The 16952-nt window shown below is 43.1% G+C and overlaps 1 protein-coding gene across 1 annotated transcript in view; it reads right to left on the minus strand.

Moving 5' to 3' along the window:
• Nucleotides 1–16952, minus strand: part of DTWD2 (DTW domain containing 2) — a 1031673-nt gene that overhangs the window by 629757 nt on the left and 384964 nt on the right. The window lies entirely within an intron of this gene.

A 16952-nucleotide genomic window follows, 5' to 3' on the forward strand; every position in this document is an offset into this window, starting at 1 on the left:
CAAAAGATGCATATCATTAAGTGCATTTTACACAACTTAGCTATTTAATTTGGTGGAAGAGTGCCGATTTCTTTAGCCTCCAAAGTTTTTAATGCACTTAGGTTCTTTGTGACGCTTTAAAACCATTTGGTACTGTGAATTTCAATGATAAAGTTAAGGCTTATGAACCAAAGCTACTGTTTAACCCCAAAAGATGTTCCTTGAAACGTTCAAATGCATGATTCAGTTATGAAAGCATATAGTTGCCAACTAGCAGAGGTATGTTGAGAAAAAGGACCCCTCACTGTATTGTTTGTATTGAAAACAAAGGAGGAAACCAGTCCAACGGATTGCAGTGAATCCCATCATGATCCATGTCGCAGAGGCCACTGACTGTCTACCCTTGCATCACTCAGGCTAGAAATCTAGACCAGGGAAGATCCTCTCCCAGAGAGGTGGTGCAGCGCAGTCACAATGCAACCATGCGTGTGGTCAAGGAAGGCAAATTGAAAAAAGGAGATATTATTACTTTTCAATCTTCTTCAGGTCTCAGGCTGACCAAGAAAATCCCGATGATAAAAGAACCATTTTAGAGTATTTTAATTAAAAATCTACCCTTGCATCACTCAGGCTAGAAATCTAGACCAGGGAAGATCCTCTCCCAGAGAGGTGGTGCAGCGCAGTCACAATGCGACCATGCGTGTGGTCAAGGAAGGCAAATTGAAAAAAGGAGATATTATTACTTTTCAATCTTCTTCAGGTCTCAGGCTGACCAAGAAAATCCTGATGATAAAAGAACCATTTTAGAGTATTTTAATTAAAAATACTTGTAAAAAAAAATATTGGTTTTGTGTGAGCTTCTTCCAAAACTCGAAAAGTGTTATACTTTATCAACTTAGCATGGCCAGAGTATTATATATAAGTCCATGACCCAACCCCTTTGCTACTTTTGGGCGATAGTCTGCTTTGGAGATGGGACTCCCCTTTCCTAGTTCTGGGCGATAGTCTGCTTTGGAGACCGGACTCCTCTTTCCTACTTGTGGGCGATAATGTACTTTGGGGATGCGACTCCCCTTTCCTACTTGTGGGCGATAGTGTACTTTGGAGATGGGACTCCCCTTTCCTAGTTCTGGGCGATAGTCTGCTTTGGAGATGGGACTCCTCTTTCCTACTTGTGGGCGATAGTCTGCTTTGGAGATGGGACTCCTCTTTCCTACATGTGGGTGATAGTGTACTTTGGAGATGGGACTCCCCTTTCCTACTTGTGGGCGATAGTCTGCTTTGGAGATGGGACTCCCCTTTCCTACTTGTGGGCGATAGTGTACTTTGGAGATGGGACTCCCCTTTCCTACTTGTGGGCGATAGTCTGCTTTGGAGATGGGACTCCTCTTTCCTACTTGTGGGCGATAGTGTACTTTGGAGATGGGACTCCCCTTTTCTACTTGTGGGCGATAGTCTGCTTTGGAGATGGGACTCCCCTTTCCTACTTGTGGGCGATAGTCTGCTTTGGAGATGGGACTCCTCTTTCCTACTTGTGGGCGATAGTCTGCTTTGGAGACCGGACTCCTCTTTCCTACTTGTGGGCGATAGTGTACTTTGGAGACGGGACTCCTCTTTCCTACTTGTGGGCGATAGTCTGCTTTGGAGACCGGACTCCTCTTTCCTACTTGTGGGCGATAGTGTACTTTGGAGATGGGACACCCCTTTCCTACTTGTGGGCGATAGTTGGCTCTGGAGACAGGGCTCCTCTTTCCTACTTATAGGCGATAGTCTGCTGCTTTGGAGACCAGACTCCTCTTTCCTACTTGTGGACAATAGTCTGCTTTGGAGACAAGACTAGGCTTGATGCAGAGTAACATTACATCAAAAAATAATTCTTGTGATTGAGCGCATGTGCAGCAGTAGACATGCCCGTCACAGATCCTCCCTTGTGCATGCTCTTGGCCCCACCCTTCAACTATTTTGTATCTGCGCGCACCGGAAAGAAGCATCTATGAGTGACTGGAATTTTTTCCTACCGCACTAAATTACTCTCCTCTTTTTTCATCCTCCCACGGGTTTGTGGACCAGCGGTCAGACTGTAGATGCTGCATTAGCTGCAGGTGAGCTTTCACTACCTAAGGTGCCCAAACTGCCTCTTCTTTCTGAGCCTACAAAGTCACTTCTCAGCCCACATCTCTCAAGCTAGTGGGGAGACTAGTGATCCCCCAGGTCTGCCCTCCTCAGAGGGAATTTCTTAGGGGATACAGCAACTGGACATGACAAGCTTCCACATAGGGGTCAGGTTTTTCACAAAAGCATGTAAGGTGGAGGGAATACAGGCCACAGCATTGTCAGGTCGAATTGGCATAGTGAAACAGAAATTTCACTACAGATGGATGTGCTGAAGGGGGCCCGACATCTGTGGCTATCTCCCATTCTACTACAGCCAGAAACATGAGATTGGATGCAAAATGTAGGACCCCATTGGCAAAGAAGCTCTGCTGCATGGGCTTTCGCCCTCCAGCACAGTAAGCAATCATCGAAGTGACTCTAGCTCAGAGCAGGAGTGGTGGAACAATGATATCTGTGATGGAAACCACCACATCTTCAAAGGAGGAGAAAGCTGTAAACAAAGGTCTGCAGCAATATTGCCCTCCACTTGAGACACGCCAGTAGCAATCCCATCCTTGTCTGCAATCTGAAGTTATGGCGGGACCTCATCGAGCTGTCGGGTGACCTCCCTGTCCCTGACAAACGGGAGCCATGCCTCTCAGGTATTTGTGGGGTATCTGGGGTTACCTTTCAGAGTAAGTATGATCAGAGGCCATCATCAGGGTCTACGGGAGGCACGCCCAATGTGTCGACAGGCAGCTCTGATATTGAATCTGATCAAGAAGGCTCTGCCACTGGCAGTGATATTACTATGGCGCCCAGCAATGGTTTTATGAATCAAATCAGGAGATACAAGAAAGGGAATGGGCTCATTCCAATGAAGCAAGTCTGTTTTCAACTTCCATCAGCAGTAGGTACGACAACTCCAAACACAGGAGTAGAGGAAGCAGGGGAGGAAACGACAGAACAAACCCAGGAAATGTTTCAAATTCAAGCAAAAGATTAACCAGAGCGTGCGACAAAGGTATGTCCAACAGACGCACTTGAACAACTAAGTGTTGCATTTATCCAGCAGGCACATCACCAATGATGAACTTACTGTTCTCAATAGGGGTCTGTCTTTTGCACCAACAATAGGCACAGACCCAATCGAATTGCAGATTGACATTTTCAAATTAATCCGCAAACTCAAACTTAAAATCTTTTTTGCCACTCGAGTACCAACATGGCAGGAATCACCATCATCAGATGTAGCTAGTAAGCTCACTATAACGGACATTGAGAATACATTTCTATTGCGATCATTGGTGGAAAGTGAAGATTTTGAAATGAGGGATCAATTTTCGGATTTGAGGATCAAACCCATCAATTATAGTTTGCAATAATTCAAACCCAAATCGGAATTTGTACCTCAGATTGCTCAAGACAATGGGCCTCATTACGACTTCGGCGGTAGCCGTACCGGTAACTACCAGCACGGATGCCGCCGGAGTCACGAATTTACCGGCACCCCGGAATGGGCAATTACCAGGGCATTACAGACCCAGTAATTGCCCATTCCCAGGCGCCAGTAAATATTAGTCCCCATTCCCATTTGAGTCCCATTGGATTCAATGGGAATGGGGAAGTCGGATGCACCGGCACCATTCTTGAATGGTGCCGGTGCATCCAACATGGCCTGCGAGCGGGTGCCGTTCCGCTTCGGCAGATTAGACCTGCCGGGCTGACAGGCACCCGCTCGCAGACCTCGTAGTTTGCCAGTCCGGTAACAACGGCACGGGCAAGCTTACCGCTGCCATTGTTACCGGACCGATAACCCTGTAATGAGGCCCAATATCATTGATATATTTTCTAAAGCTGTTAAAAGGGACATAAACCAAGAACGGCACAGCTTCAAAAGATACCAGCGGAAATCTTTAAACTCAGGGAATCTGTTCCTACAAGAAACACATTCCAGACTCCACCCCAGCAACTGTAAGATGGCACATCGGCCACCACGGAAGCACAGGTCTACACACAGAGACCAGGATTAAGGTAATCAGGCATCACTAGCCCGATACTCCAAATTCACTACCCTTATCTAAACTAGGGTTCTGACAAGAGTTGACCCCTTTTCTCCCTTCTCTACTTTTTGTCCCCTTCTTCCACATTGTTACGGGCCGGCGTTCACCTCGTCCTGTGCGGAAGCCCCTGCCACCTGCATCCTTAGCAGCTCGGCTCCCTAGTGCAGTCGGTTTCCCAAGTACGGCTACCAGGAAGGTCAGGAGGGTTGTAGCGCTCCCCAAAGGGATACGGCATAATGCTGCTCCATTCTATACGGTGGCAGCTACCGTGGACGTTAGCAACACAAAACTACACTTCCCAGAAAACCTAGCTCCGTGCTGAAGTTCGGCTGTGGAGCCTTGCATTGGCTTGCCCCGCCTCCTTTACTGATGTATTCCGCGGTTGCAGCCAGGATGCTGCTTCTGTTTAAAGCTACTCCCGGCTACTAAAAGTTCCTCCTTCATGTGCCAACCCTTTAATTCTTTAAGGTATCGACCCGGATTTGTTTACTGGACTTTGTTATTGGATTTCCCTGGCTAATACCTGTCTACCCGTGTACCGGACCTTTGCTTATCTTCCTGGAACCCGCACTAACGTTTTGCCATTGTTCCTGTACGTACGTGTACCGAAACCCTGCTTGCTTCCACGGACTCCGTAAGATAAGGTTCTGTCTTTGTCTTTGCCTGCACGTGTATAGACCCCTGTTTGCTCCCAGACTGCTTTTCTAGACGTTTTTGCCATGGTTGCTGCCCGCTAGTGTGCCAGACCTTGCCTGCCTTCGAACTACCTTTCCTCCATGAACTACCATTCCGTCTGGTCGTTGCCTTCATTCTACAGTCACCAGTGGTAAGACTATTCTGCTTTTGTGAACTGAACATTGGATTGAACTTTGTTTTGCTTGTGCACTTAAGGACGCTCTGCAGCTGTGCACCATCCCGAAACCAGTGCGACCCTCGTGCCGCTCGGGTATTAGTATCCTACTAATATTCCCCTTTTTCTTATTTTATCCCTGCCGTTGTGTTCTGATTTCCTCCAATCCTTCAGTCCTTCTCCACTGGTAAGATCCTGTCCACCTCCTGATTTATGTTAAAGCTTAATCCAGTTAGATTCTAAGTCTTGTTATTTTTCTAGGTGATTTCCTGTGTTGTGCCATACTTTCCATACAACTGGGGGGAAAAGCTCAGGTATTCCATTGGTTAGTAAGACTTTCAGGGGATAAGTGCTGCCTTCAAAACACTTACTTGTTGTTCTTTCCTTTGCAGCCTGGTCCGTGGCGGTGCGTTCTCCCCGCTCTTTTGGGTGATCGGTCCACTTGCCTGGTTATTAGACAGCAAGAGGTCATATCATTTAAAAGGTCTTATTCCCTCACAGAGAGGAGGCTTGGGTGGAGGCTCCACCCAAAGCTCTTCAAGCAACTTCTCCGTTTTCACGCACTCCCCTCACCGGTGAGTAACACACATCGTATCTCCAGTGGTACTGAGGACTATACCAAAAAGCTCTCTGCAGTCTGCACCAGCAGCCGTCTGCCACGGGTCCTTTGCGAGTGCCCCACCCTCCCCGGATTTCCCAGGAGACTTGGGATCTTGATACCGACGACGCCACGAGCACAGCCGGTACCTAGAGCTTTTAAATCACTCGATACAAGCTGCACTATCAGCTCTATAAACCTGAGGTAACCCCACATTTTTCTTCCCCCCAACCCCTTGTTTTTCTGATCTTGACACAGGGTCTACAAATTGGACGCCCTGAAGAAGGTGCCTTGTACTTTGCAAGTACTTTAAAGCACCGAAACGTGCACACACTAATCAGCGCACAGATGAAGACTATGGACAGAATATTTACCTTTTCTTCACCCATTAGTGTGTTAAACAAATGTTTTTTTAACACGTTGGCTAAATCTAGAGATATCCCTAAAGTCCAAAGACCTAGACTTTAAAAAGTCAACCTTGAGCACTGAAGTTGAGAGAACTGTTAATAATACTCTGCTCAAATAACCAACCCTCGAGGAAACCACGCCTCAGAACTCATGTGACACTCCATACATGTTCTACAATTGTTCTGTTTGATTGTATGTCACGAAAAATATGTTGTAGGAAATATTTAGGCTGAATTTATGCTTATTCCTTCTTTGTACATTGATTGTTTGGCACTAAGAATTTAAAGTGCAACACGGTTATATTTAGTTTTGTTTTATTTTGGTTACACACTGTATATATGTGTCAATGTAAATTGGTCGCTACACACTTGTACCATATAAATTGTTTTTTTACTATATCAATTGTTTTCTCAATACACTTGGTTGCATATGGTAATTCTTCTTTAGTTTGGCAGCCACAGGGCCCGAATCAATAGAGACATTTGTACAAACTATAGAAACAGACATAGACCGCGACCAATGCAGAGAAATGTGAAGAGCTCCTCAGTAGTCCCCTTGCCTAAACATCCAGTGACGATTCAGACAAAGACAAGGCAGGAACAAGTTTATGCCCCCATCAATCTAAGGAGGGCCACATAGAATTTGTAAAATGGGAAAGAGGACAACCTTTTCTTTGTTGGCACCTACAAGAAACAAAGGCACTTAATGCACTCAAAAATGATGATACAATTGTGATTAAAGAGGCAGACAAATGGGGCAATATTATTATAATGAACTTTGATGACTACATACAAATGGCCATTCAACAACTTAATACCCCGGGTTATTATACAGTTTTACAATCCAATCCGATGAAAGAAGTGGTCACACATTTGAATGAATTTATCAGCAAATTGCATAGGCTGGGATTAATAATTGATGGAGAGAAATCCTTCTTTAGTATCAAAGCACCGACCCTGCCAACTATGTATTTCCTGCCTAAAATCCACAAACCATTTAACAATATACCAGAGGCCAGACCCATTCTCAGTGGGATTGGGTGTGCTAGCCATTATCGGAATACATTGATGCATTATTAGCTCTGCATGTTCCACAACATAAATCTTACTTGAAGGACACTACCAATATATTGAACATAGTGAAACATAAATGGGAGAAAGAATGGCTGTTGGCTACCTTTGATGTTCAGGCACTTTATACCTCAATAAGACATGAGCTAGCAATGAAAACCATTAATATGTATACAGGGATAGCTCAGCTTCTCATTACCATTATATGTTAATGGACATATGGGAGATGACTTTGGAACATAACAATTTTGTTTTTAACCTTACATATTACCAACAAAAACAGGGTGTTGCCATGGGCACCAAATATGCGCCAGCACTGGCCAATCTCTTCATGGGAGCCTTTGAGGATATGGTTATCTATGCCAATTCCAAGTACCAGAGGCATGTGATCTTATGGACAATGTATATCGACGATGTGTTTCTAATCTGGAACGGTAATGCAACCCAGATGGAAGAGTTCATGAAGAAAACCAACGAGAATTACTATGGCATAACATTCGTGGGAAACTGATGCAAATAAAATCAGTTTCTTAGATCTAGAAATGTATGTATCTGACAACATGTTAGACACATGCACTTTTAGAAAGAGGTTAATTCCACGTTGTATGCTACGAACTGTCACCATAAAAGGGTGATACGCAACATCCCAGTCAGGGAATTTATCAGGGCAAAAAGGAATTGTCATGACTCAAGGATAGTCCAAAGTGAATGTCAACTGCTCTTTGACAGATTTCAGCAAAGAGGTTACTCGAGGGACAACATACGGGCAGCATTTAATAAAGCCCAAAAAATGCACAGGGCAGAAGCTCTAATACAAAAGACCAAGAGACCTCAAGATTTGCAACGAATGAAAGTGAAATTCATAACCAAGTACTGCACTAATCATTTCAAGATTCGCAAGATACTGAGAAAACATTAGCATGTATTACTTCTGGACAAAGACTTAGCTGAACATTTGGGTAAAGAACCAACATTAGTCTTCAAGTGAGCACAAACATTACAAAATTGACTGAGTCCGTCATTTCTAACAAGCCCTTTGTCAAGAGGAACCCTGAGCTGTTTGAATCCAAGGAGATCTGTTTTTTTTTACAAATGTGGCATTTGCACAATGTGCAAGCATGCACATGATACAGCGGAAACATTTGTGGACTACAATGGTACAAGCTGGGTGATAAAAGATTTCATCAACTGCAAAACTACGCATGTAGTTTACGCAATAATCTGTGCATGCAACAGGATTTACATTGGGAGCACAATCAGAACATTGAAGACTAGGATCTGTGAAAATTTCTCATCCATCAGCAGTCAAGATCCAAGACTACCTTTGGCAGTGCACTGGCAAGTGCCCCATCAGATACAAAACAAAAGTCTGATCAAATTTGCTGGTCTGAAAAGAATCACTATGAATATAAGAGGTGGCAACCAAGAGCGTCTGCTAAGACACACTGAAGCAAAATTAATTGCCATTTCAGGGCAACTGAAATTGTACTCAATTTTGATCACAAAAGGGGTTCCTTTTTATAAGGAAATTCGCTTGTAATCTTAAAGGAATGTGACAAGATGTTTCTCTCTCTAAAACCAGTTTATATTTTTTGACTTTAAACTAAAACATATTGCAATCATGACAAGGCAATAAGCTAAGCTTGTATACACATCATGCACATCATACACTTGCCCCATTATACAATTTAGCATAAGATTGCATTTGTGAAACAATTAAGTAGCGTCATTGTAGGATAATAGAAAGATGGACTTAATTTCAAAATGTTAAACTGATTCTACAAAGAAACATTTGCGTAACTTTAAACACAGGTGGTAGGACATATCTGCAAATACTAACTTGTTGACTTGACCTTTCAGTAAATAATGTGCAGTGAGGATTAGGCAAAGTTTAAACTGTTACATATTCTAACATTTATTAACATGACCTATATTATGACCCAGCCTGACAGTTTATAACGTAATGATTTGCGACAGAATATACGTGCACCATTTACTTCTCGTTACACAATTCACTTCTTTATAAAAAAGCAACTGACCATATGCCCAGCACCATACTTGCTCTGGCATCTTTAAGACACGCAATAAACCCCGCAAATTGGTTTGTACCTTGAGGGGGCGGGGCTTAATCCCACGTGATCGCTAGAAAAGAGAAGCAAAATGGCAGCCGCGTTTTTGTTTGCAAAAACATGGCCACAAGGGGATTGTAGCTCTGCAATTACAGGTAAGGGAATCTGGTAGCTCGGCATTTCACAGCTGAATAGCAGCCAATGGGTAGCACGATAGATATGTCCCAATAAGGAAGGGGGAAGGGGTGAGTATTATTTGATCTAACACATTATGGACTTAGATATATTATCATTTTGCTCAAATAGGAGCCACAGGATTTCTGTTGATTGGATACTCTTATGTCTGAATATTGTAAGACTAGAGTGTAGAGCGCTTTTTGCTGGTTAAACAGGACGTTTTTGTTACACATGAATGTGCGACAAGCGGCACTATTTGTGCATAACTCTGAATTTGCAGAGTATGTTAAGTCAAAGAAAGCTAAAGGCCACACACATTTTGTTACTACTTTAGGAACTCAAATAGCATTACAGCTTTCTAATGGGTTCTTGCTCTGCATGTAATCGTGCGGTGAGTGGGGAAAGCATGAGCCCTTGGGGACATATTTTCACAGAGTGACGATATATCAGTAAACATAAATAGAATTGAATTTCAACAGGGGTCACAAGATATATGCATAACAATGCTTAGCTATATTTGGGATATAGCTATCACATACGTATAACCACAGATTCAGAAATGACAAACATTTATTGTTAGGCTGGTTTCATGCATACTATCTGCATTTTAGGAACAAGGATTATCCCGGTGCTTCATGACCGATCAAGAACAGATCCAATAAGCTCAAAGAATATATCATTTTTTAAACCTTTGGGTGAGTAATAGCCTGTATTTGTGAATATACAATAATCATTGATTCACAACTTTATTTTTTGTCACAACATTGGACGATCCGAAGTGCAATGATGTGTAATATCACATGGGACGTGCATGAAGTTGTTAACTGACTGTTCATGTTATGTGCTATCGAATTTTCGAATGGAATGTGTTCAGTTGAACCACACATCGTGTGTGATTTATCCTTGAATATTGCCCAGATTAGAGGTCATTTTACTAATGGTGTTTTCTATTGTTTCATCTCTCTCTTCCACTGAATCCATACCCACCTCCAACCCTATTTCTCTGTGGTTACGCATTTCTGTTGTATCTATATTTCATTTTTTGGAAAATATACTCTTTGTATAGCTAGTGTCCCGTTTTGAAAAAGGCTAGGGGCCGAAACAAGTCATAAACCATAGGACGCATATATTGATTAAAAATCTCTTTCCGGTGCAATCTGTGATAGTGGCAAGTGATTTTTTCCCATTTTGAAGAGAGGAGTGGGTCTACTCACAGTCCACTCACAATGGACAGGACACTTTATTTGAATATTTTTGTTACATACTATTTTTTGATTCCTAGTCGCAGAAAGATTCACCTTAACCAGCCCGCCTTGCATAGAGTTAAACCAATCCCGGGAAATCCCTTGCTGTACTGTTAAAATAAATAATTGGTACCAAAATACACTTAATATACTGGAACCACGCTACAATTCATGTAGTGCTACGAAATGTCTAGGCATTAACGCCCAGGATTCCCCTGATTACTCCATGATCAAGCAAATATCCTTATATTAATGATCCAGATTGGTCTACAAAATTAAGAACTTCTTCAAAAACATCTCAGCCTCACAATAGCCTGGTTTGTGTTGCACACCTACTTAAGAGTGTGTGTGGCTTATATGCGGATTCCCCCAGTATCTCCCTATTTCTCCCACTGATTAGCAATATAGCTGTAGTTCCACTGCTTCTTCGCAATAAAATATGTAACTAGTTAAACCTCACATCCTTTTCCAAAATACAAGACCATTTCAACGTGTTCCTAAAAATTGACCATTCTCTGAACTTACCATTGTTCACATGGTTTAGATCCCCTCCCGGCCGCAATGCCAGTAAGAATCGTGGCCTACATCTTAAGTGTGCTATTTATGTTAAAGCCGGCATTAGGCCACGCCCCCTGCTCAGTTGTACCGTTGCCCGCGAGGATGCTGCATCCCACCGCTCACCCCTCTTTACGGGATTCGCTTGAAATTGCTATGTTGCCTTAAATGTTTGCAAGGACTTATTGCTTTTCTCCGCACCCATTAACAAAAATAATACCCCTTTGGGTCTCAGGGAATACATTTACTTCAATTATAACATTTCAGCTCTCTGTTAGGAATTCCCATAACCCATGCTGTAATGCATTTCATTATAAAACTAGCTCCGTACTTATTTGCAAACCCCATGTAGGTCGTCAACAATGCGTTAAGTTCATTCATAAAGTCCCGGCCATTCCTTGTATTTATGATATACCATTTACTTGTCAGATTGTTTCTAATATTTAAATGGATGATATCCTTGTCTTTCCGCTCACGTAGCTGACCCCTAATTCGACTAAGAAACGCGTTTGATTCACTTTTAGATCTCTGGCAATAGTGAGTGCATGTTACTTACAGTTATTATACTCCTCCATGTCTCACTAGAAATCCTTCATCTGAAATATTGCCGTGTTGCCAGATATACATGTATCAACTGACCACTTTTGTAGAATAGAATTGTACAAAAAAAAACACATGCTACATCATGAATAATCATTAAGTTACTGCATCCTTCATTGCATTTCCTGCCCACAGTTTACCCCCAGCTCCTTGTGACAAATGCATTGTCCACAGCATTCATACGTGTGCAGATTAGAATTAAATTCTAGGTTCACCCAATAATCATTCTAACACTAGAACTTGTTCTCATAGAAATGCACTGAGTTCATGATCGAAATTCAAACCTGTCTCAGTTGCTCGAAAGTGACGGATTATTCTCGCCTCCATTTGCCGCAGGAGTTTCTCTTTATTACACCCTCACTTACTCATTGTTATTTTGTGCAAACCTGTAAACTTAATGTCATTTTTGTGTTCCAGTTGGTGATTCTTCTGCCAGTGGGAGTCTCGGGTCCTGGCTATTGATTGATGAGATGTGTTCTATCATTAACAGAACGGGAGCATAGCTCTGTGGCAACGGACAGGTCTTGGAAACAAAACCACGCTGAGTAAAAACAGGTTCGAATCCCGGACGCGTTTGGAAAAGAAAAAAAAGCACAAGCGTGTTATAAAAAAACCTACCCTTCCACAATCAAACTAGTGCCTAGGTACCTACGGGTTTTGTGTGCTGTAAATAAATAAATAAATAAAAAATACTGATCCACAAGCACTGAATAATGTTTGCAATGTAGATCTTGGCACATATACATGTAATTGTGTGAACAACATGCGTAGTTTGACAGTTTGTAAAGTCCGCTATTGGCCATGTGATACCTGCCTGGTCTGTAAAGTTGCCCATTGCACCTCGTGCATTTTTGCACATTGTGCAAATTCCACACTTGCAAAGGCCCTTCCTTTTCGGATTCAGCCAGGTTATACCGGTTTCTTTCATTGGGCTCGGTAGTAAAGATGGACTCAAACTATTCTTCAAAGTTTTAGTTTTGCTAAACACCATATTTCGCTTGTTTCCCAACTTTCTAATGCTGTTTTAATATGTAAAAAAAAAACAATAATACCTTGATGCTAAACTATGGAGCGATACCTGCCCTGAAAAGGCACATTTGTAGAGGCTGGAGACTTATACCTAACCAATCAGGGGTGTTGCTAGGTCTGGAAAAGATCTGGGGCTACACTCATGTCAGAACTGTCGGGACTCAGGTTAGCTAGCCTTTTTGTTGCAGTCCCTGAGCTTCTATCCTGGGCTACAACCAAAAGACTATAGCCCACCCAGCTTTCCCCTAGCAACGCCTCTGTAACCAATTAAGTACCCGGCTGTGCAAAGGCAGATAAAATGGGTCCAAGGGGATGGACGTTGGTCTCTTGCCTAAAGGTGCACTGACCGAAAATGAATATCATCATGGAAGAAAGAGATAATGATGTCTCTATGAAAAATATGGGCTATCGTCAATAACTGTGAGAGAGATAACTAAATAGCGGAACACAAACCGGCAAAGCCACTGTATTTTCTGCACCTGCTATGCCCGCCAGTTATATCGCATGCACGGAAGTCTGGTGGAAGAGCAAATTCTTAGCAATCGTCTCATATTTGGAAGACCTCGGTCCAGTTAATATGCTAGTTCTGAAATCAGATACATATAGGTACATGTTGGCTTAGATCTCTTTTGGGAGAACAGGGACGGAAGATGGGTCTATAGAAGCAGACGCAAGAACAGAGGGTGTTATTGTGAGATGGTTTTCAGCTGCATCCTGTTCTGTGCTTAGGTCAGGCATCACCACTTCCATCCTACTTTTCCACACAGAAACATCCAGCAGCTAGAGTTATCTTTTCTGGAAAGCCAGAGCCTTAAGACTGACCATAGTGGAAACCAAAAAACGCTGTTAAATGGATCACCATCTGTTGGTCAGAGAACACACTTTTAAAGATTCATGTTAAAAACAAGTCCCTCTAATTCAATGTAAACTCTTTCTTGGATGCAATATCCTGAAACTCCCTGCTTCCTGCAAACACCTCTCCTCGCTCAGGCTCAGCAGCCCAAAAACACATACCTCTACCCTAAGCTGCAATGACCGAAAACATCATTAAGGCTTTGCTAGCTATACCAGCAGGTTCCTCTTGATAAAGCCCTCCGCATCCCGTATCAAGTACAACTCAGTAGGGCCCACTGGCCACTAGACAATGACAACAACCCACCTAACAGGGCCAGCACAAAAAGGCATCACTCTAAAGGGTGATAAATGCTAGGTTAGTCACTATCAAACGTGCAGCCAATCTAGCTAGGTACCGTAGAAACCTAGCAAGTCTCATTGAAGAACCTTACATGAGCCATCTAGTCATTACTGAAGTGTAATGCAGCCTAACTACCCCGCACTTCAACAAGCTCAAATCCCACAGGGCTGAACGATGGGCAGCGAACATCAGACTAACAGACCTGGAGGTAGGATGGCTTGGATTTACTGGGAGAAATTCCCAAGCCATGCCATCAATCCTGGGCCCTACAAATCCTTTAAACAGCTCTCTGTTCAATGAATGCCAGTGTGTCTATTGTGGTGATTATAGCCATGCTTTGACCAGATTTTCTCACACACTGGCATAACCACATGACAGCAGCAGCCAATGTCGCAGCCAGAGTACTAGTATTGGGGGACTGCAACACAACGTAGATGAGGAAGCAAACAACCACACAGCTATCCTCCTCGACAATATGGCAACTTTGGGTTTCTCACAACTATGTCATGGCCCAACTCATAAACATGGCCACACCTTAAAGGTTATATTCTCCCTTAACAAGGCAATCCCAAATACGGTATGCAGTGGTCAACCCAGAAGAGAGGGGTGGACATGATATTTGAGAATGGCTTGCTTAGGTAGACTGTGCTATTAAATGGATGGACAATAAAGGTTCTGACAAGCAGGTGACACCCCAATTTCATGCACTAGGACCCCTACCCCAGTACCTGCCTCCCCTCCACGTCCCCCCATCCCCCTGTAACCGCCTTTACCCTTGCGTGTTCCGATTGCACCATGCCCAAAGATGGTCTGTGTGTTCCACCCCGTCTTTACTCCCTGCATGGTTACGCCTTATTATGCACTTGGGAAAACTGCAGAATCGTCATCAGGCTTAGTTGCTATTATCCCCAATGTTAACAGTACTATATGCACTTACTCTGCCTCTGCAGACTATTATCGTTTCAGAATTTCAAGGGTTCTGAACGACTGTTTTTCCCATGCTCCCTCACTCCTTGAGCGCTTTCAAAGACTTACCTGTGTATAGGCGCTTTATAAATAAATATTACCCTACCATATCTGAAATCCTCCCACTACTGGACATGTTCTAGAAAATTAAAATCGCCCAGGCAATGGTCCGATCGAAGATCAACAAGTGCTAACAAATGACCATTTGACTTCCCAAGAAAGACATCTAAAGACTGCAGACTATTCAAAACAGAGCTGCTCAGCTTATGCCGGGCCGTCAAAGGCCTACACTGGTTCCCGGTCCTCCCGGAACGTAGGCCTGGCATACATATGCAGTCAATGACACTTGCCACCCGGGAATCTTTGGCTGCTTTTGCACAGACGTCTTACCCGTGCAAGAGGTTTGGAAAAGCCACGAGACCATGAGCTGGGGCTCAAACTCCCACAGGACGAAGGCTCAAACAGGACCACATACAATTCCTGTTGCCAAGGCCTTTTACATGAATGCTGAAACTCTCCAGACTATGATTGCTGAGCTATTTTCTGTGATGCATTCCATATTGTGATGTAATATGTTATGTCATTTTGGATTTGTATAGCGCTTCCTGCCATAATGTAAAGGGTCAAAGCAGAGGTGGACCGGCCAATAGTGAACTCCGGAGATTTCCCGGTGGGACTCTTCACCCTGTGTGGTATTTTCCCATTTTCCCATAGGATAAAGGGTTGAGCTTGCTGAAAATGTGTAACATGAGGCAACTTTGAAAATTATTTCCAGGGCTTCTTTTGCTTCCCAGTGCACCTATGTGTCAAATTGTTTTGCAAGGTATATCTGGAATGTGTTTCTACCAAGTGCTGTGAATCTTACCTATCAATCTTCCCCCATTGCCCACCCCCTTCTCTTGGCACCGCTTGCTCACAAACAACCATGTAAGCATGAACACAACTAAATAAATACATAAAACATACATAAATAAATGAACTAGTTAGAAAGTAGGTATGGATTTATACTGGAGTGAATGCCCAACTGAGATGGCATATTCCAACACACAGCTGCTTACTCTTATGTATTTTTTATGTGGATTGATTTGCATTAAGTGTGGTATGCCACCTTTCCAGTGGAAATAATCAACCTTTCACGAACATTTTGAATCTTCAAAAAATAATGTACTCCACATGCTCTGTATGCAATGCCAGCAGCCCAGTATTGAATTCTCCAACTTTTCCATTAATGAGAAAGCTTAAGCTGCTTTTTAACTGTAAACCAAAGGTTAGATAGATAATTAGCTCGTTAGTGCCACCTTAGTGATGGTTACCTGTAATTGTTTCTGAACCTATCCTAATTAAAGAGGTGTCTCCGCCTGAGGGGTAATTCCAATAATCAAGCCTCGCACTTAATCTGAGGCCCTGTCAGGAAGTGTGCAAGGTAAACCTACTGTACAAGTTTCAATCGACATGGAGAGAGGACTGATGCTGCATTTGAATGGTTGCAATCTGTACGTCAATTTTCTAACTGGTTAATTGCTTTTCAGGAACATGCACAGCCAAACAATTTCTTACGCACCAAGAATCAATTATCACTCGCAAGTGCAATTCTTGAGGCCTGTAATAGGATCTGAGCTAGAGTTCCTGTCGAGAGTTTATCAGAGCAGAGAAGGACGGAGTTGGATGGAGAGACCAGCAGAGCGTAGGAGAGTAATATTTGATATTAATCCTGCTGGGTCTGTCCAGGGGCAATGATCCGGCGTGAAAGGAAGTGGTCAGTGCTGCATTATGGAGAGCTTGATGGCCGATGTACAGCCAAGGGCAGCGTTTGCTCTCCAGCAAAGACTGGAAACAGAAGCATGCAAAGTGAATTTGGAGGAGCCCTTTACACCAAACTTGCGGACAGGAAGCCGAGGTCAGGGACTCTTAGGTATTAGCCTGGAGAAGAGATGACCAAGGCAAACACCAACATTCACCTGCAGGGCAGCTGTTTGTTGCAGCCAGGACAGTAGGGCATGAAGAGAGTGTACTTGTGTACATATGAAAAGTAAGAAAGAGACCGTTTGATCTACC

This window comes from Ambystoma mexicanum, chromosome 6p, assembly GCF_040938575.1.
Source record: "Ambystoma mexicanum isolate Mex_15411 chromosome 6p, UKY_AmexF1_1, whole genome shotgun sequence".
Classification (NCBI taxonomy): Eukaryota; Metazoa; Chordata; class Amphibia; order Caudata; family Ambystomatidae; genus Ambystoma; species Ambystoma mexicanum.